Raw genomic sequence first — 21,899 nt, 5'->3', positions numbered from 1 at the left:
CTTAGGTTAGTTAGGTTTAAGTAGTTCTAAGTTCTAGGGGACTGATGACCATAGATGTTAAGTCCCATAGTGCTCAGAGCCATTTGAACCATTTTTTTGCATGTCGGCTTAGCCAGACACGACCATCGATCTAGTGTCAAAAGAAACGTGATTTACCCGAGCGGTAACACGTTTCCAGTGACCAACAGTCCTACCTCGATGAGGCCCAAAATGTTTCAAATGGCTCTGAGCACTATGGGACTTAACTTAGACTACTTAAACCTAACTAACCTAAGGACATCACACACATCCATGCCAGAGGCAGGATTCGAACCTGCGACCGTAGCGGTCACGCGGTTCCAGACTGTAGCGCCTTTAACCGCTTGGCCACACCGGCCGGCGATGAGGCCCAGTGCTCAATGCAGTCGTAACCGACGATGTCGCTGCATTAGCATGGAAACAAGTAGCGGTCGTCTGCTGCAGAGCCACGTGTTCAGCAGTGTCCGCTGAGCGGTGGGCTCCGAAGCACTTTTCCTGCACCGGCGTTGCACTCCCTCGTCAGACCTGCCACAGACTGCCGCATATCCTGCTTTACAGAGCGGCTAATTCTCCGTCCTCCACACAGCCGACCCGCTTCGCCGTTTCCGAGAAACTTTTGGCAGGCTCCGGGCCAAAACAGTGAGCCCTTCGACAAGATCTCTCATGTCGGTGGATTTCCCCCAGTTGCGGCCAGTCTCGTCGCTGGAATGATTCACCTTTCGCCTCTGCTCCTTTTATAATTTTTCCATACTGCGTCGCGTTCGCGCAACACCACCAGATGGCATTCAGTTTCGCGGTGGGCAATGGTCACAATGTTCTGGTTCATCAGCGCATTTTTTGTTATTTCTTTAAAGGGGCTGTCGTATGCAGTAACAGAATACACATTCAACATTACTGTAATGAAAGCGTGTGTGTTTTGCCAGAGGACTGTTGAACTGTTCAGAAACTGTCGTGTCCATAAGTTAGCAACCTTAGAGATCCAATAAACATCATTATCACAACGATAAAGTGTCCTCCAAAGGTTTCCAAGGTCACAACGTAACACAATGATATGGACATAAAGTACACTACTGGCCATTAAAATTGCTACACCAAGAAGAAATGCAGATGATAAACGGGTATTCATTGGACAAATATATTATACTAGAACTAACATGTGATTACATTTTCACACAGTTTGGGTGCATACATACTGAGAAATCAGTACCCAGAACAACCACCTCTGACCGTAATAACGGCCTTGATACGCCTGGGCATTGAGTCAAACAAGAGCTTGGATGGCGTGTACAGGTACAGCTGCCCGTGCAGCTTCAACACGATACCACAGTTCATCAAGAGTAGTGACTGGCGTATTGTGACGAGCCAGTTGCTTGGCCACCATTGACCAGACGTTTTCAATTGGTGAGACATCTGGAAAATGTGCTGGCCAGGGCAGCAGTCGAACATTTTCTGTATCCAGAAAGGCCTGTAAAGGACCTGCAACATGCGGTCCTGCATTATCCTGCTGAAATGTAGGGTTTCGCAAGGATTGAATGAAGGGTAGAGCCACGGGTCGTAAAACATCTGAAATGTAACGTCCACTGTTCAAAGTGCCGTCAATGCGAACAAGAGGTGACCGAGACGTGTAACCAGTGGCACCTCATACCATCTCGCCGGGTGATACGCCAGTATGGCGATGAAGAATACACGCTGCCAATGTGCGTTCACCGCGATGACGCCAAACACGGGTGCGACCATTATGATGCTGCAAACAAAACATGGATTCATCCGAAAAAATGACGTTTTCACATTCGTGCACCCAGGTTCTTCGTTGAGTACATCATCGCAGGCGCTCGTGTCTGTGATGCAGCGACAAGGGTAACCGCAGCCACGGTCTCCGAGCTGATAGTCCATGCTGCTGCAAACGTCGTCGAACTGTTCGGGCAGAGGGTTGTTGTCTTGCTAACGTCCCCATCTGTTCACTCTGGGATCGAGACATGGCTGCACGATCCGTTACAGCCATGCAGATAAGATGTCTGTCATCTCGACTGCTAGTGATACGAGGCCGTTGGGATCCAGCACGGCGTTCCGTATTACCCTCCTGAACCCACCGATTCCATATTCTGCTAACAGTCATTGGATCTAAACCAACGCGAGCATCAGTGTCGCGATACGATAAATGGCAATCGCGATAGGCTACAATCCGACCTTTATCAAAGTCGGAAACGTGATGGTACGCATTTCTCCTCCTTACACGAGGCATCACAACAACTTTTCACCAGACAACGCCGGTCAACTGCTGTTTCTGTATGAGAAATCGGTTGGAAACTTTCCTCATGTCAGCACTTTGTAGGTGTCGCCACCGGCGCCAACCTTGTGTGAATGCTCTGAAAAGCTAATCATTTGCATATCACAGCATCTTGTTCCTGACGGTTAAATTTCGCGTCTGTAGCACGTCATCTTCGTGGTGTAGCAATTTTAATGGCCAGTAGTGTATACCAGAAACCCAAATGTTGGCCGCGAGTGAGACCCTACTTCTTTGACAAGCTAGCCCATCCAAGTGCAGTCAACCACGAGAACTTGTACCAAACTGTAATCCACAAATTAGGCAGAAAACACGTATTGTGTCCGACAGCCAGGGGAAATGCAAACAGTATACCAAAATGGGATGCTAAGCTCTAGCCGGCCGCTGTAGCCGAGCGGCTCTAGGCGCTTCAGTCCGGAACCGCGCTACTGCTACGACTCACGAATCCTGCCTCGGGCATGGATGTGTGTGTTGTCCTTAGGTTAGTTACGTTTAAATAGTTCTAAGTCTAGGCGACTAATGACCTCAGCCCTATAGTGCTCAGAGCCATTTGAACCATTTTGCTAAGCTCTTGTTGTTGTTGTGGTCTTCAGTCCTGAGACTGGTTTGATGCAGCTCTCCATGCTACTCTATCCTGTGCAAGCTTCTTCATCTCCCAGTACCTACTGCAACCTACATCCTTCTGAATCTGCTTAGTGTATTCACCTCTTGGTCTCCCCCTACGATTTTTATCCTCCACGCTGCTCTCCAATACTAAATTGGTGATCCCTTGATGCCTCAGAACATGTCCTACCAACCGATCCCTTCTTCTGGTCAAGTTGTGCCACAAATTTCTCTTCTCCCCAATCCTATTCAATACTTCCTCATTAGTTATGTGGTCTACCCATCTAATCTTCAGCATTCTTCTGTAGCGCCACATTTCGAAAGCTTCTATTCTCTTCTTGTCCAAACTATTTACCGTCCATGTTTCACTTCCATACATGGCTACACTCCATACAAATACTTTCAGAAATGACTTCCTGACACTTAAATCTATACTCGATGTTAACAAATTTCTCTTCTTCAGAAACACTTTCCTTGCCATTGCCAGTCTACATTTTATATCCTCTCTACTTCGACCATCATCAGTTATTTTGCTCCCCAAATAGCAAAACTCCTTTACTACTTTACACGTCTATAAAGGATGCAGAAAGCATCCTTTTAGTGTAGGTCAGCATAGCTTGCGGTAACGCCTCCCGTTGCTGGACACTTGCCCGCCAGAGGTCAGCAGTGCCCCGTAGTGGCGGCGTTGAAGCTGTACTACTTGCAACTGCTGCGTCCAATGCATGATGAACAGGCTACCAAGATGGTTCCTGTAAAAGGACGACGTACTCATGTTTTGTGGAGTCTTCTAACAGGCCAGTGTCATCGAGGATTATCATTCATCAGGAGGAACCCATATCCCTAGATTTGTTGCAGGCACATACAGGGTGTTTCAAAAATGACCGGTATATTTGAAACGGCAATAAAAACTAAACGAGCAGCGATAGAAATACACCGTTTGTTGCAATATGCTTGGGACAACAGTACATTTTCAGGCGGACAAACTTTCGAAATTACAGTAGTTACAATTTTCAACAACAGATGGCGCTGCAAGTGATGTGAAAGATAGAGAAGACAACGCAGTCTGTGGGTGCGCCATTCTGTACGTCGTCTTTCTGCTGTAAGTGTGTGCTGTTCACAACGTGCAAGTGTGCTGTAGACAACATGGTTTATTCCTTAGAACAGAGGATTTTTCTGGTGTTGGAATTACACCGCCTAGAACACAGTGTTGTTGCAACAAGACGAAGTTTTCAACGGAGGTTTAATGTAACCAAAGGACCGAAAAGCGATACAATAAAGGATCTGTTTGAAAAATTTCAACGGCCTGGGAACGTGACGGATGAACGTGCTGGAAAGGTAGGGCGACCGCGTACGGCAACCACAGAGGGCAATGCGCAGCTAGTGCAGCAGGTGATCCGACAGCGGCCTCGGGTTTCCGTTCGCCGTGTTGCAGCTGCGGTCCAAATGACGCCAACGTCCACGTATCGTCTCATGCGCCAGAGTTTACACCTCTATCCATACAAAATTCAAACGCGGCAACCCCTCAGCGCCGCTACCATTGCTGCACGAGAGACATTCGCTAACGATATACTGCACAGGATTGATGACGGCGATATGCATGTGGGCAGCATTTGGTTTACTGACGAAGCTTATTTTCACCTGGACGGCTTCGTCAATAAACAGAACTGGCGCATATGGGGAACCGAAAAGCCCCATGTTGCAGTCCCATCGTCCCTGCATCCTCAAAAAGTACTGGTCTGGGCCGCCATTTCTTCCAAAGGAATCATTGGCCCATTTTTCAGATCCGAAACGATTACTGCATCACGCTATCTGGACATTCTTCGTGAATTTGTGGCGGTACAAACTGCCTTAGACGACACTGCGAACACCTCGTGGTTTATGCAAGATGGTGCCCGGCCACATCGCACGGCCGACGTCTTTAATTTCCTGAATGAATATTTCAATGATCGTGTGATTGCTTTGGGCTATCCGAAACATACAGGAGGCGGCGTGGATTGGCCTCCCTATTCGCCAGACATGAACCCCTGTGACTTCTTTCTGTGGGGACACTTGAAAGACCAGGTGTACCGCCAGAATCCAGAAACAATTGAACAGCTGAAGCAGTACATCTCATCTGCATGTGAAGCCATTCCGCCAGACACGTTGTCAAAGGTTTCGGGTAATTTCATTCAGAGACTAAGCCATATTATTGCTACGCATGGTGTATATGTGGAAAATATCGTACTATAGAGTTTCCCAGACCGCAGCGCCATCTGTTGTTGAAAATTGTAACTACTGTAATTTCGAAAGTTTGTCCGCCTGAAAATGTACTGTTGTCCCAAGCATATTGCAACAAACGGTGTATTTCTATCGCTGCTCGTTTAGTTTTTATTGCCGTTTCAAATATACCGGTCATTTTTGAACCACCCTGTAAGAACTCTAGTACTCGTGTTGCATGCTCATCGCGCCTTTCTGTGTCGTGACAGCCATGTGAGGGAATAGCACCCCCTACTGACTTTCTGTCTTGTACCGGTGACCGGACACCGCACTCGTTGTTTGTTTAATTTATGGCTTTCAGCCCGGTGCAGATATTTCTGGCTGAAGCCATTTGGATGACTACCGTGTGAAACCACACCTGGTGTCACCGTGATCCAGTGTTCTAAGTAAGTCTCGAGGAGCTCGAGACTAATTGATATAAGTGTAGTTTCTTTTCTAAATTTTTTTCTGTGTTTTTTTAGGATTACATTTGCCCAGATGTAAGTAGAGGGTGACCGGGAAGAAGGGATGATATTAAAGTGCCACAGAACATACAAAATTGACTGAAAATTTAATTTTTTGTTTACAAACATATTAATTAACTTCTCGCATTTATGTATGAAAAATTATATCCTTCGTATGAACATCCAAAGCCGCGCGGCAACGAGCAATGCATTCACTGAAGTTCTCGATGACGGGTTCACAAACGTCTGCTGGGATGCCGTTAATAACCCTTTTAATTTCGTCCTTCAATTGGTGTATTGTTTGTGGTTTGTTCACGTACACTTTTGATTTCACAAATTGGTTGGTTGGTTGGTTTGGGGAAGGAGACCAGACAGCGTGGTCATCGGTCTCATCGGATTAGGGAAGGATTGGGAAGGAAGCCGGCCGTGCCCTTTCAGAGGAACCATCCCGGCATGTGCCTGGAGTGATTTAGGGAAACCACGGAAAACCTAAATCAGGATGGCCGGACGCGGGATTGAACCGTCGTCCTCCCGAATGCGAGTCCAGTGTCTAACCACTGCGCCACCCCGCTCGGTGTTTTCACAAATCCCCACAGAAAGAAGGTCAAGGCGTAAGATCGCGTGACCTGACAAATGGCTCTGAGCACTACGGGACTTAACATCTGAGGTCATCAGTCCCCTTGAACTTAGAACTACTTAAACCTAACTAACCTAAGGACATCACACACATCCATGCCCGAGGCAGGATTCGAACCTGCGACCGTAGCAGCCGCGTGGTTCCGCATTGAAGTGCCTAGAACCGCTCGGCCACAGCGGCGGGCGACAGGTGATTCCTAGTTGACACGCAAAGAGATAATTTTTTCAGGAAACTTTTCATTTATCAAAACTATTATTTCACATGATGTGTGACATGCGCACCATCTTGTAGAAACCAAAGATCGTAGTTTTCACCAATAAGAGGGAAAAACCAATCAGAAACCGTGTTTCGGTAACGGCCGCCGTTCACAGTGTCAGCAGCTCCCTCATCATTTTCAAAAAAGTACAGACCGCATGCAGTTTCAGTTCTTTTGAAAGGATAAGTTTCCTTTAATTTACGACTATGGTCACAAACTTTTTGTCAACAGATTACCGGTTTCGGTCTGTAATGAAGATCATCAGATCTGTTTCATCAAAACAAAGTCCTAATGTACTGCAGCCATGATGATGGTCATTAAAGACCGAAACCGGTAATCTGTTAACAAAAAGTTTGTGACCATAGACGTAAATTAAAGGAAACTTATTGCATATACGGGTCGCTGTTTTTTCGCGACGATGTCGCAGCTTTTGAAAGGATTTCACGCAGTGAACTTGGTGATAAATTCAGTTGTTGAGCTCGTAAACGAACCGATTTGCTGGAGATAAAGTCACATTGTCACGCACGAAAGCAATGTTTTCTTGTGTTCGAACAGTACGCGGTCGTCCTGTTTTCTTAACTTTTGAAACAGAATTCGTGGCCGGCCGAAGTGGCCGTGCGGTTAAAGGCGCTGCAGTCTGGAACCGCAAGACCGCTACGGTCGCAGGTTCGAATCCTGCCTCGGGCATGGATGTTTGTGATGTCCTTAGGTTAGTTAGGTTTAACTAGTTCTAAGTTCTAGGGGACTAATGACCTCAGCAGTTGAGTCCCATAGTGCTCAGAGCCATTTGAACAGAATTCGTGGTTTCAAATTTCCGTATCAACTTCCGAACTGATTATTCAGTTCGAGCAGCATTACGCCCAATTATCACACGCAATTCAGAAATGGTTGCCGTCGGACTTCCACTGTTTTTGTAATAACATTTTACCACTTGGATACGCTGCTCGGTTGTCATCTGCTCCGTGACGAAAATAAACATCGAAGAACAATGCTCACCACACAAAAGCTATCAGGCTACTCCATTAAATTTCGGGAATGCAGCCGCGCAAATAAAATTTCCTCGACTGATATTTCGGTCGCGTATCGTCCGGCCATCCGCAGTGTGAGTCACAAGACTGACGACAAGATGCCAAGCGCGTCCTTATATGCTCCACCGCGGCGGTACTGCGCATGCGGGTCACAGATGCTGGTCGGCGGCAGAGAAATAGTTTTCCATATGCGCCGCCTGTGGCGAAGGCGTGCAGACATTCGATTCGCTTATCGATGTATGATCGGCGGCGGTGACACCAAGACGACTTCTCTGCAGTTTAACTACCCCAAGAGCCGGATTCCATGCTTTGCCCAAATTAAAACCATTATCTCTATTTATTAAGCGTATATCTGTGCCGCCGACCAGCATCTGTGAGCCGCGCGCCGCGGTGGAGCATATAGGGCCACGGTTGGCATCTTGTCAGTCTTATGACTCTCTCTGAGGATGACCGGACGATACGCGGCCGAAATATCAGTGGAGGAAGTTTTATTTGCGCGACTGCATGCCCGAAATTTAATGGACTATTCATTACACCGCGAGAACTTGAAAATGCATATGAGGCTACTGATGGGAAAGATCGCAAGTAACAAACATGAAAAAACCACGGCTGCCAACAGTCATATGACAAAACAAACCGTCATATGACAAAATGGCGCACCTGGTAGCAGCTCATTATCCTTTCCAAATCCATCTGTTAAGGTCCCCGAGTGCCTATTTATTGCGCAATTAGGCAATGAGGACAACGGATTCCTTACGTTAAACCAATCAGCAATTATTGTCGACATACTGTGGTTTCACAGGGGTAGGCCGCGCGGGTTTAACCGAGCGGTCTTAGGCGCTGCAGCCTTGGACTGTGCGGCTGGTCCCGGCGGAGGTTCGAGTCCTCCGTCGGGCATGGGTGTCTGTGTTTGTCCTTAGGATAATTTAGGTTAAGTAGTGTGTAAGCTTAGGGACTGATGACCTTAGGCACGTATTCGCGAAGGTAGCGTTTCAAATCCCCGTCGAGCCATCCAGATTTGTTTTTTCCATGGCTCCCCTAAATCACTTCAGGTGAATGCCAGGATGATTCCTTTTGAAAAGACACGCCCGATTCCCTTCCTCATCCGTCCCCAGTCCTCTATGTTAAACCATAGTCTTCCTTCCTCCCCTTCCCAACACTGTCTGAAAGATCGCCGGCGGAGTTCGCATCAGCCCCGCATACAAAAATGTGTGTCTGTATGGGTCCGCCGACCCCTGAGCCGTGTTCCCCGGCGCGCGTGACTATGCGTGAGGCGTGACGGGCGCGCGTCCGCCGCTGCATGCAGATACGGGCGGCTGCATTCCGCGGGTAGGTGGGTGGTAGCGTAGCGCACGCCGCGCGCCAAGCTGTGCTGAAGGCGGCTCCGGCAACCCGCGGCCGACGTCCCGTTGTTCCTGCAATCACCGCCTCGGATCTAGGCCCCCACGCAATTAACGTTCTGCTCGCTAATGAGCTTCGGCGCTAATAACAGTAGTAAGGCGGGCCTTACGGCGTGATGAAAGCAGCGTCGATTCCTCTCTTCCGCTGATATCGACTAGCTGTTTCGAGAAACAGATGGAAATCGCAAGGAAACAGAGGTGGCGGCGGCGAATCTTTCGATAATTTTACTGCGTCAGTTATCTTAGATTTCAAGATGTTTCCCACTCCGCAACAGAGAAACATGGAACACCCTAAGAGATTAAAAATATGACGTCGCCAGGATTCGAAATCGTGTCTTTGCTTTTCGTTCAAGACAGCGGGTAAAGTGCAAGACTGGCATTCAGAAGGAACAAAGTTCAAATCCTGATCCAAGTTTTCCGCATTTCCCGTAAATCATTTCAGGCGAAGGGCAGAATAGTCGGTTCAGTTTGTAATGGTTCTTTATTTACGTGACCATTACGGCACTCCAACACCAGTTCTCGATACCAGTAATATCGTACTATTTTTCTGCGAAGTAACAGACATATTTTTGTGACAATATTTACATTTGGTTTTATTAATCTGTAGGTACTCCGATGTATCGATATATTACAGTGATATGGTTCTTGTGTGTATTCATTTCTGTGAGACTGTCATAATCTTTGACTTACTTGTAACCGTTTTGGCGCGAATGTGCACAGAGCAGTCTTTGTTTCACTTTGCAGAAGTTAAGTTGTTATTTCGCTTTGTAAAAGAACAGTCAAGTCTTGTGTTTGGTTAAAGTGGAAATTAAATATATGAAGATTGATACAAAACTGTTTCCTTGATGATGTGACAATTAAGAAGAAGTATATGTGAATTTACAAGAAGTTTAATAAAAATGTGGATCGTGAACACCAAGTCAAAAATTATTTTTACCATACCATTGTTCTGATATGGGATTGTTTCATCATTAAGAATTTCCTGAAAAACGCATTTGTTAGGTCTTCAAATATTGCTAAAATACAGATCTGGACCTTCTAGCAGTCAAAGTGGAATCACCCTAGAATCAACAAGATGAGCCATAACAACTTGGACGAAATCTACGTAGGAATACATTCAAGATAAGTGCCAAAATTAATGACTTTTTTACAGTGACTTCATTATTTCCATTCTGACGATACCATCCACAGTCAATAACTTTGTTGTTGCCCGATAAAGCGAACATATGCTGCGTGAGCGACTTTATTAATCTGATTTCCAACCTAATTTGCAAGTGGTGGTATTGTTAGAAGTTCCACTTACTCGTCCCGACAGCCAAGCGCGTTAACGCGCCACTTCCGGAACACGGAGAGGCAAACCGAGGGTTGGTGAGCCGGCCTGACTGGATGTGGTTTCCAGCTGGTTCCAGACACCCAACTAGTAGATACCGGACTGGTACCCAAGTCCCCTCTCAGACATACGCTACGCAAACATGTAGAAAACGTTCTCGCACTTGAGCATGAGATGTGTTCTAGACGCAGACAGATGGGGTGCACAGATTCCGTTTTGCGGTGGCGGAGGTCGGGGGGGGGGGGGGGGTGAATAAGACACCGATGGCCATAGAAGTTTTACTCTCTTTAAGCACATAATTATCATTATAAATAATCCGTTTTTTCTTCACTCCTTGCCTTTTATGCATCTCTCACGATTACGTCGAGAGAAGGGACTTAAATATTAATTTCCCTTACTTCGGTAGACTGCTCTGTTCCGCTAGCCATCAGAACATGTAGATCGAGTAGAATATGGTCGAGTCAGTTTGCTCTATAATCTTTTATCTGTTTAATGTTAACTATAGAGTTACTGTGCAGTCTGTAACTTTGAGAACCTGTGCAACCTGATTCCTCCCTGTGCGCCGCATACTCAAAAACACCATCTGGGCGATCAACGATGTCGAAAGGAAGGGAGGCGGCGAGGAGGGGCAGTGCTCGAAGCCTCGTATTCGGAAAGACTGGGGTTCGAATACCCGTCTGGCCTTACCGATTTACGTTTCCGTCGTTCCCTTATTTAAAACAAATGTCGGAATAATTCCTTCGCAAGATGCACGGCCGGACTGCTAACTACTCTAGCACAACGGAACCGCTGCTAGGCCTCTTTCGACCTACATGTGGATGGGGTGTAGAAACCCTAACGTTCTCTGCTCTAGAAATGTGGCGACCCTGCGTTGAGCATCCGTTTCACACGGAAGAATCTAATTATGAAATTAATATCCGTTGTTTGCGACTTTGAAACACTCGTTCGAAATCGTAGGTAGCGTGAATAAAATACAGTGAGCGACTTGTACAGAAACTAGGCTGAAGTTGTAAGAATTGAACAATGTGAAACGCACGCAGTGGTTCAGACAGGAGTGAGACAGGGTTGTAGACTGCCTCCCGTGTTGTTCAGTCCATACACTCAGCAAGCAAAGAAAGGGAGATCTAATTCAGGGAGAAGAAATAAAAGGTTTAAGATTAGCCAACGCCACTGTAATTCCCTCAGAGATAAAGGACTTGAAAGATCAATTAAGCGGAGTGGATATGGACGTAAAAAGAGGTTACAAGTCCGCAGCTCGTGATCGTGCGGTAGCGTTCTCGCTTCCCACGCCCGGGTTCCCGGGTTCGATTCCCGGCGGGATCAGGGATTTTCTCTGCCTCGTGATGACTGGGTGTTCTGTGCTGTCCTTAGGTTAGTTAGGTTTAAGTAGTTCTAAGTTCTAGGGGACTGATGACCATAGATGATAAGTCCCATAGTGCTCAGAGCCATTTGAACCATTTTAGAGGTTACAAGATGAATACTAACGAAAGTAGAAGAAGGATAATGGAAAGTAGTCGAATTAAATCAGGCAATTCTGAGGAAGTTAGGTTAGGAAATGAGTAAAACCTGTAGATGAGTCTGGCTTTTTGAGAATCCTGACGATGTTCGAAGTAGAGAGAATACAAATTGCATACTGGCAACAGCAACAAAGGTGTATCGAAAAAAAAATCAATTTCGACTTGCAGTATAAATTAAAATATTAGCAATTCTTCTTCATCTGCTGCGTAGCGTTGTAGGGGAGTGAAACATGGACGATAAACAGCAGAGACAAGTAGAGAATACAAACTTTTGAACTGTGGTTCTACAGAAGAATGCTGAAGATTAGATAGGTATGCTGGCTAACTAATGAAGATAGTGAGGAAAAGGTTACACTTACCTCTACCTATTCTGTAATTATATTCTTAAATATTTTCCAAGATCTTAGTGTTTCATGCCAGAAGAAATGCATAATGTTTCATGCTTTTCTAGTAATGGGGCTGCATTATGGTGGAAAGTTCCACTGAATTTGATATGAACTGGAGAGTAGCTTAGGTTCTGTACCAAACGACAAGCGTTTGCCACTGACGTAATTTTAATTTTAAAGTATCTCAAAAATTTACAGCGTGGAAGCTCCATTCGAGGTTCGGACATCATACAACAGTTCATTTTTGTAACTACACTGGGCCACTTATCAAAACTGAAGTAGTAATGCGTGCCAGGAACAGTTCGTCCTTACGAAACTTAACTTCTCATCAATATTCAGTAGGGAGCTAAAGAGCAAGTGGCAGGTGCGCAGGTGACGGCCTAGTCCTGGTAACGCGGCTCCTTTAGCTTGTTCCTACAGCTCAGGGCCACCTTGCTAACGTCACAGGTCGTTGTTGTTTGGGAAGTAAATAAATCTATTGCACAACCTGATTAAAAGAAGAGATCGGTTGATAGGATGCATCTTGAGTGATGAAGCAGTTGTCAGGTTGGTAATGGAGGCAAGTGTGGGCGAGTAAAAATTATAGAGGAAGAGCAAGGCTTGAATACAGTGAGCAGGTTCCAGTGAATGTACATTGAAGTAATTATGCAGAGATGAAGAGGCTTCGAGATGGTAGACTAGCGCGAAGACCTGCAGCAAACCAGTCTTCGGACTGAAGACAACAACAACAATAGCTATAACTATGCGATAAACGTAAGTGCACACGGCATTCTGAAAGCGGTGTCTAATAGTGTGCGATGAAGGAGAAGCATAAATGTAACATATTACACACAGTTGATGCAGTCCAGTTTACAAAACAGATTTTAAATTTCTTACATATGTTTCAGATAAATATCGATAATTATTTTGTCAAAGCGAATAAAGAACACTTTTCATTTTTTTCAGATCGATACCGATTTTACCATTTTCGTAAAACAACGATGACACTTTTACAGCCCCCATGATGGCTCAATCAACTCTGCAGCCGTGTACAGCAAACAAGGTTATATCCAGTGTCAACTGAACACTTATACTGTATTTAACTTTTGTCTAAACAAGAACCAATGGGCACGCAAAAATATTACGAAACATAAAAGTAAGTGATGCATATAACTGTAGAGAGTAAGGTAACCCGAATATTCTAGCAGGATACTCTATACGCCTGACAACAAAATACGTATAGCTAAACAGTTATGTTTTATTTTATAGATCACGCATAATGCCTAATACGAATGGGAATAAGATGTCTGGTTGAAAGCAAAATAAGGATTCGGTTGCAAAATGATCTACATGATAGACGTAACATTATCCTTCGGTTTGAGAAATGTACTACGATTCCTGGACATTGTTTCACTGATCTAGTGCTTAAAGTCATTGGCTACTGACGCAGAGGTTTCGGTCTGATCTCTTTATGAAGATTTCGGTCTCATTTATTTTGTGATTATTCTGTGGTGGCAATGTTTGGCGTCAGACCCAATGAGCATCGCGAGATCATCTGTGAGGCTTCTTATACAGACACGTAGTGAAACTAATACACAAGCGACTGACGTGATGTCAAATCGAAAGACTTCCAACGGAATGGGAGAAAAAGTGGCTGCAGATCGTCCTGCAAACTTCAGTTCGGTATTGGCAACAATATATTGCACGCGAATATTTTGTGTCAATTCCATTAACGGAACAGTTCAATGGGCAGAAAGCACTTCAGAATTAGTTCACTACCCGCCACGCAAACTAGAGAGCAACCAAATGCTACCTGGAAGATGGTTGTTCTCAGGGTCTGGCAGCAACAAATCTGATAGAAGTAAACCAAAGTCATATTGTGTTGTAACCTTTGGTCAACAGATGGGATAAAATTCGCAAATGTTCATCCACAGAACACAGAAAGTTTGTAGAGCTGTTCTCGGATAATACTGTGGTGCTAATGGCCAATATCGATAGTTCGTACTATAGCGATAACGAAATACGAACATTTTATTTTACGATGCTGTACCTGTTTTCTGGCCCCGAAGAATTCTGACTTCACTAGTTCTTTAGTTGGCCTTTAACGAAGCGTCTTAAACTTGTTGTTTCGTATTACGAATGTGAATGACCTCGCTACAGTAGGATAAGAAAATACAACTCCTCGTTCCATCGCTTTCGACAGCCAGTCGTTTTCTAGCCCCATTCCCGAAGGATTTCTCCTAGCTTCCTTCACCCACTTCATACGACACACTCTAGATCCCGGCCAACCGAGGACAGCGGATGGGAAGATCTCTGTAAGAAAGTAGCCACGTTGGCCATCTCACGGCTGTTAAGCAGTAATTGCGGCGACGACCTCCTCTACGCAGCGGAATACACTTGTTATCGTGAACTGTACACCGAAGCGATCTTCTACAACACTGGAGAGAAGTTTAAAGTGCGCGTTTCAGTCTTTCCGAAGACTGACAGCACTGCGTACTAGCTCGAAGTCTTTGAGGTGAAAATTGCCTCTGAACTGCTTCGATGTCTTCCTTTAATCAGCCCTGGTGCGGATCCCAAACATTCGAACCGTATTCAAGAAAGGGTAGCACTGGCGTTCTGTAATCCGTCGCCTTAATGGATGAGCTACACTTTCCCAAAATTCTCCCAATAAAACGAAGTCGAGCAATCGCCTTCCCTACTACCATCCTGACGTGCCATTCCATTTCATATCGCCTTGCAACGTTACACCTGGATATTTAATGGATGTGACTGTGTCAAGCAGTAGTCCACTAATGCTGCATTCGAACGTTACAGGACTTTTTTCCCTACTGATCCGCATTAACTTATATTTTTCTACATTCTACAACAAACGAAAAAGATTACAAAAATCTGCTAATGTTAAATGTAGGCTACTGTAATAACGACCAAATATAACAAGAAAACTACCGTATTTTTGTAATCTTTTTCGTTTTTCACTATATACTGAATACGTCTCGTAGATAACAAACGAAAAAGATTACAAAAGATACATATGAAAGAAAGTCGTAAGCAGTTGTCTACTTGTGACATGCAAAAAGTTTGAAGACGTGACGAGAAGTACTAATACGTCTCACACTTTTTGCATGTCACAAGCAAACAACTGCTTACGACTTTCATTCATCTGACGTAATACAGGTACGTTGAATCTTTAGCGTTATACACTTCCGATACAAAACAAATGCTATACGCTATATTTTTTTATTTACGTTACTTTCATTGCAATATGTCTAGTAAACGAACTTTAAAGGAGATAAATGCAAGTAACGAATAATTTTTACAGACACTGTATCAGATTTTTCTGTGCTGTACGTAGTAGGCTACTATGAGTGTATTATAGCTGTAAAGAAAGGCATTTAACGAATGATTTCGCCATAATGTCTTGTGCTTTTGATTCGGTGAGTGTGTACTCCACTACTGGCCATTGAAATGGCTCAAATGGCTCTGAGCACTATGGGACTTAACTTCTAAGGTCATCAGTCCCCTAGAACTTAGAACTACTTAAACCTAACTAACCTAAGGACAGCACACACATCCATGCCCGAGGCAGGATTCGAACCTGCGACCGTAGCAGTCACGCGATTCCAGACTGTAGCGCCTAGAACCGCTCTGCCACCCCGGCCGGCTGGCCATTGAAAAGTCCCGCCCGCAGTTTGGCAGAAAAATGGCCGCCGTATCGTCCGGTTGGCCACTCTCTCCCAATACAGGGCCGGTCGCGGTGGCCGTGCGGTTCTGGCGCTACAGTCCGGAACCGCGAGGCTGCTACGGTCGCAGGTTCGAATCCTGCCTCGGGCATGGGTGTGTGTGATGTCCTTAGGTTAGTTAGGTTTAAGTAGTTCTAAGTTCTAGGGGACTTATGACCTAAGATGTTGAGTCCCATAGTGCTCAGAGCCATTTGAACCCAATACAGGCTCTCTGGTGCCTCCGAACCACTAGCGCCCTCTGCCACAGCGATATAGGACGGCCGGCGGCAGCCACTCAACCCACTTCCACTTCGGGCCTCATCACTGCGACGCCGTCATTTGTGCTGACAAGGGGAGGGCGCCAATTGTGAAATTCAGATTCGATTCGTACTGCGCATAATAAAAGCTCATGGCCAGAGTTGTAATGTGGCAAAGCACCAAGATGCACTTCTCAGCCATTGTCGAGAAAATCGACAGTTAAAAGAAACCGTTGCGGTGAAATACTCTCTACAATTTATAATTTTCTACAGCGTCGTGGCGCAGCGGTAAGCGCTCGGGTTCGTAATCCGAAGGTCGCCGGATCGAATCTCACGCCATGCAAGATTTTTTAATTTTTTTTTTTTAGTATTTGTTTTTTGTAATTCAAATGTGTGTACACACACACACACACACACACACACACACACACACATATATATATATATATATATATATATATATATATATATATATATATATATATATATATAATTCCCGGTAATCAGTTGCAACAATTATGCATATAATAAGTTGTTGAAAGTCGTTTGTCGTGGAAAAACTGGCGACTTCGAACATCATTATGTTTTCCGCAAACAAAGTTGTATTTCACAAATGTTATTAATTGTCTTCATAATGTTAACCACGTATAGTTAACGGAAGACGTAGAAACGATATTCCGAAACGAATACGTATAGCGTAAGTCAAACGTTCGAATTAGAATAGAAACCGCACGAACACAAATTTGCTGTGGCAGCTATGAAATATAAACTCCGTTACTCGCTCGTTACACTTGAAGGACAGATGTTGAATGGGCCGAAACGAGCCGCCGCATAACAGCGTAGTTGCCTGCTAACTTCGAAAGAAGGTAGATGCGGTTCCTAGCGCAAATTATAACATCGTCGAAAATCAGTGCGGACGTGAGAGCTTTGGTACACCCTGTTAAACAAACGCAAAAATGGAAGCGGTACAACTGCAGAGCGATCCGCCTTCACCAACATGCATAAGCAATTCATTAATATATATATATATATATATATATATATACACACACAAAAAACTAATAATAAAAAAATGTTGCATGGCGCGAGATTCGATCCGGCGACCTTCGGATTACGAACCCGAGCGCTTACCGGAGCGCCACGACGCTGCAGAAAACTTTTAATCGTAGAGAGTATTTCACCGCAACGGTTTCTTTGAACTGTCGATTTTCTCGACAATGGCTGAGAAGTGCATCTTGGTGCTTTGCCGCATTACACCTCTGGCCATGAGCTTTTATTATGCGCAGTACGAATCGAATCTGAATTTCACAATTGGCGGCCTCCCCTTGTTAGTACAGCGAGCCTCATCTTGTTGACATTGCAACAGCTGGACACTAAGTCTTGCTGCATTATTTGCACGTGGAGAAATACAAGTCAAGTACATATTCTGTTTACTATGTTAACTTCTTTGCTAACCATTTCCGCTCCTGTCTAGTTTGCGCACGACGACAGTTGTCGCACCACTCCGTAGCCCACCTCTCCTTCTCATTGTGTACGAAGTCGTACAAAACACTCTAAGCTACTGGAAAGTGTCTCACTCTCTTACAACAATCCCAATAAGCACTCAAAATATTTCAGACGATTGAGAAACGCCTCAGATTGAAGTTTGAAGCCCAGAGCGGGCGCGCGCGCACACACACACATAACACTGGCAGGGTGACGACGGGCCGCACAGAGCGCCATAAGGTGGCCCGCGTGTGGTCTCGCTCCCCCCCCCCTTCCCCCCCCCCCCCCCCCTGTAATTACAACTAATAGAGGGGAGCCGGCGACCTGCGCCGTGCGCCGGTCGGGTCACACGGAGGCATGAATAACAATCAGGTATTAGCGTGGCCTGGGATCGCGTCACTGCTCCGAACGTCGACTGCTCTCTTTCGCTAATGGCATACGAAGGCGACCTGCGCAAATGCTATTACGGTACCGTTACCTCCGGTCACTGAACCATCCTTCAGACCGGCTGTTCTTCGAAGTCCACATATAAGGAAGTTTTATTTAACGACACAAACGGGAGATCTTGCTCCCATATACGTCCGGTGAGAGAGAATAAGTATAAAGAGTTCTTGGGGTTCGAAACGGTCATCGTGTTAAATTGAATCTTGTGGCAGATTAAAACAGTGTTCCGAACCGGGACTCGAACCCGGTATCTTGCTTTCGGGGCCAGTGCTCTAACCACTGCGCTATCCAGGCGCGTAGAGAGATGCTGGAGGAAGCGAAGCTGAGAGGGCGAGTCGCAGGTCTTGCCCGGGAGAAGTCGAGTTTTCTAAACTCGAGGTCACTAAATAATTAAACACCGAGACCCCAATCAACTGACGCTACACATTTAATTTCTGGATTTCATCATCAATAACTTGATGAATTTAACTGGTTGCAGTCCTTTCTAGAAGTTTGGTCCTGAAGTTCACTATAGTAATAAGTCACAACTATGTACTCATAGTACCATGTTTATGAACTTAGCACGACGAGAGTTTCCAATAACGACGGCCAACTGTCTGTCATGTTTTTTTCACTGTTGCCAACCTAGTTTAGGAAGGCATTCGTAAAAATACAGAAAAATGGTTCAAATGGCTCTGAGCACTATGGGACTTAACATCTGAGGTCATCAGTCCCCTAGAACTTAGAACTACTTAAACCTAACCAACCTAAGGACATCACACACATCCATGCCCGAGGCAGGATTCGAACCTGCGACAGTAGATGTCGCGCGGTTCCAGACTGAAGCGCCTAGAACCGCTCGGCCACACCGGCCGGCTAAAAATACAGGTATTGTCGGTATCACCGGTCTACCTCAACATCAACTCACACGGAGCTGCCTTCTGGCACCTCTCACCAATGTCTACATAGACGTGCTTCTCCCCATCAGTCTAAAAGGGATGTGCGGCGACAAAAATGAGTATAGATATGTACATCACAATAGAATTAAGCTGCGTGACGGCTTGAACTAATTTAATTTATATTACTCTTAACTCAAAAGAGTTTTCCCTTTGTACATTAAAGTGATAGTAATGTGAATAAATGTGGTAGCATCCACATCTGAGTCAACTATTCCTTCCGCAAGCCATTCTCTCGTGTTAAGATTACAAAATAAATGTAAAGTTTACGAAACTTGAAATGACGCGTAAAATGTCTCATCTTAAGCGAATTTTTGTTATGATTCCAAAGCTGGTCTTAGATTTTGCGAGTTTGCAATATTTCCGAAATCATGAAGAATTAAAAAAAATGGCTCTGAGCACTATGGGACTTAGCAGCTATGGTCATCAGTCCCCTAGAACTTAGAACTACTTAAACCTAACTAACCTAAGGACATCACACAACACCCAGTCATCACGAGGCAGAGAAAATCCCTGACCCCGCCGGGAATCGAACCCGGCAACCCGGGCGTGGGAAGCATAAAGAATTCACATTATGATTAATATTTTATTAATATTGAATCATCTGACGCATTTTGATTACAGTTGTATGTGTAAAACGGCACCTTTTCTTCTCCAGCATCAGTAGAAAGCACATTACTTTTGAAAACAGTCGTCTAATTGAATTACAGTACTGCGACGTAAATGCTTTCGTTAACATATGACACAATTTTGGAATTAACCAAATGAGTAGGTCCCATATGAAACCTATTATCCTATGATGATCTGACGTTTTATAGATCCTCAATTCACAGTATTAAAATATTGGGTGATGAATTTAACTGCTTTCAACGTTCGAAATACGGATTTCCTACACAAATCCTAAAACGTAATTTCAGAAGGATTGTATGCCATGTATGAAGTCAGCAAGCAGAGAGCAATGTCGTGCTGTTGCGAGAAACATGTCTTACGCGTATGAAAATCCAGAATTTATGTCGTATCAGTTTAGGTTACTGCCAAAGACTCTGCTGCTAGCCGGGAGTCTGTCGCTAGCCGTCGCGAATGATTTTGTATCAATAAACGATAATCGATTAGGAAATTTTATCGCGACAGCTCAGTGGAGAAGAGCATTGCCCGCGGGAGGCAAGGTTCTGGGTTCGGATCTATGTCTGGCACACATTTTTAATAATGGTGAATGACTCAACCAACCACAAATATTTTTAATCTGCCACAGGGTTTCAAAACAGCGCGCACGCCGCCTTGCAGAGGGATAATTCATTTTGATGTTGTGCATTATTACAGAATAACTGTCTACCGTATGGCACTGCCGCACTGTATGACAACGACGTCGACCAAAAACGGGCAAATAAGCACAGGCAAGTACATTACAACTCGGTAACTATACTGTTAAGTTTGCAAGAGAGACAGTTATAGCTATACTGTTAAGGTTGTAGGAGAGCCATTTATAAAAGTGGAGCCATGGAGAGTAAATTTTCTTGCCAACAATTTCAGACAATATAGGAAGTAGTTTTATTTTAAGCCGACGTATGTCATTACACCGGTTAAAATGTCATAAACATAACTTCTTAAATGTTACGCATCTTATTTTATGTTGATAAGCGGGCTGGATTGCTGTTATGTATTGAAAAAATGAAATGAAATCATCGCATGGCATTTATTGGCCGGGATATCCCCTTCGCTGTTCGGCCGCCGTATTGCAAGTCTTTTTTGTTGACAGCACTTCGGAGACAGCACTTCGGAGACTTGCGTGTCAATGATGATGAAAGACACACGACACCCAGTCCCCTACCGAGAATCGAACCCGGGCCCCCTTGTGTTGTAGGCGGTAACGCTACCGCTGCGCTACGGAGGCGAACCTGTTACGTATTCAAAACGCCACACAGACAAATCTGAAAAATGTGACGTTGCCTGAGCCACTGTTTACCGGCAAATGTCAAGGCACGTACCATATCGACTCGTGACTGAAATGCCACAGCAGCTTCGGAGAAGTATTGACCAGTGAGATTTCCCGCACTTTCTTCTATTTCTATTCTGTCCCAGGTTATGAAGACAGTTGGTCCACCCTGGGACAGTGAGTTTGGTGTTCGCCACTTGTTTTATCCAAGAGAAGAGGCCTATGTTTCTACACCGTGTTTCATCATCTTTCTTTCTTTAATTTCCATAACCATTCGTAACCAGGACAAATGCAATACAGCGCTGCACAAGCAATCGCCGCAGTTATCCGCACGATACAGCTGCAAACTCAGACCTCATCCAAAGATTGAAGAACGATAATGGTAAAGCCCAGCCAATGCTCGACAGCGTGGGAAGTCTCACGTAGCCCTCACATATTGAAGTTAGTATAAGGGTTCACTCACTCATACAAAAATGTACCATAAATGCTAAATTTGTTGTGTTGTAATGCCTATTTTATGCAGCAGATATGACGTTGTGCTCTTCCTAAGCGATTACAAGAAGTGATCACACGAAAGTAATATTAGGTCATAAAAGAGAGTGTCTAGGCCTCATGCTACTTTATTACTTTGCAGTCATCATCAGATCTCAAAATTACAGCAGTAGTATGTAGATGCGCAGTCAGTGCACGTTACACAGCGCTCGAATTGGAAGACGATGCGAAAGGGATATCAACTCTCACCTCCTTCGAGGAAAATTGATACGTTGTCGGTGTGATGAGGATGTGCAGTACTGCTAAAATACATTTCAAATATAATTACGTCAATACGTGAAAGCGACAGAATTGCTCAACAAATGACTTTACAAGAAGCAAAGTCGCATTTCCGCTCTCCAGCATGATTGGTCGTCTTCTGTTAAAATGCAAGAGAGAAAAGATAAACAAACGGTAATCGCTAAACAAAAGACGGAAAGCATAACGGAGAACTTAAA

The sequence above is a fragment of the Schistocerca cancellata genome, chromosome 5, assembly GCF_023864275.1.
Source record: "Schistocerca cancellata isolate TAMUIC-IGC-003103 chromosome 5, iqSchCanc2.1, whole genome shotgun sequence".
Classification (NCBI taxonomy): Eukaryota; Metazoa; Arthropoda; class Insecta; order Orthoptera; family Acrididae; genus Schistocerca; species Schistocerca cancellata.
The sequence above is the reverse complement of the archived record's forward strand: the minus strand, read 5'-3'. Positions refer to the sequence as shown.